This window comes from Cynara cardunculus (assembly GCF_001531365.2).
Source record: "Cynara cardunculus var. scolymus isolate 2C chromosome LG 9, CcrdV1, whole genome shotgun sequence".
Taxonomy (NCBI): domain Eukaryota; kingdom Viridiplantae; phylum Streptophyta; class Magnoliopsida; order Asterales; family Asteraceae; genus Cynara; species Cynara cardunculus.
The window spans coordinates 13,113,758-13,114,876 of record NC_037536.1 but is presented as its reverse complement, the minus strand read 5'-3'; positions in this window follow the sequence as shown (position 1 = coordinate 13,114,876).

The window sequence follows — 1,119 nt, the reverse complement described above, 5'->3', positions numbered from 1 at the left end:
TATAATATTACATATATGCATTAGTATTAAAGTTTCACCGTAATTTTTTTTAACTTAGAATAGTATAATTCAAAAGTTAATTTTTATGATTAATTATTTATTTTAATGAATGAGATATTTATAGAAAACCATTTGTATTGAATTTAAAGAAATGAAAAATTCAGAAAACTAAAGAGTCTATTCCATTTTTAATTATCAAGTTCTTGAAAAAAATTATTGAATAAGTCGTTTGAACTTCTTTTATGTTGAATGATTAAGTCATTACATTTTTTTGTATGATCATATAATCGAATTTTTGTAGAAATTAGTTATTTAAATTATTTTAACCCAAAAAAACTTACTTGTATTATTGTGAAAGTGGGAGAATCACGATCTTTTGATATTTTTTGGCTTTACCATTGATATCTCTCTTTTTTATCACTTTTTTTATTTGTCTATATATATTCCACTATATTGTTGTATAATAAAGAAAATCGAAAGACAAAAAAAGAATAAAAAAATATGTATTTATTAATAATTCATATTAATTAACAGGTAATATAAAAAAAGAAAATGAATTAAAAGTAATATATAAAATAAATATATATTTATTAATAATTCATATTAATTAAAATATAATAAATAAAATGAAATATTAAAATCATGATGTATCTCGCTGCATTGTGCGAGTACGCTTCTAGTTATAATTTATATTTTATTCAAAAATAAAAACATCATCGCTTTCTCAAAATCACATAAAGTCATATTATAACATCGACTGAGATAAGAAATAAAATGAAATATTAAAATCATGATGTATCTCGCTGCATTGTGCGAGTACGCTTCTAGTTATAATTAAATAAAATAATTAAAAAAAATTAGTATAAAAAAAAGACAAAAATACATACAAAAAGGAAATGATTATATAGGTGTAAGAGTGTCATTAATAAAGGATAGGGGTGCCACTAGCCTCCATAAAACTTTGTGTCATTATTAAAATCCATAAAATATCAAATCGATTAAATAATATAGTATATTTAATTATTATTTTATTATTATTATTTTATATACACATATTAATTAGGTTATATTATATAGGGGGGAGGGGTATATTTTACACATATTATTATCTTCATTTAT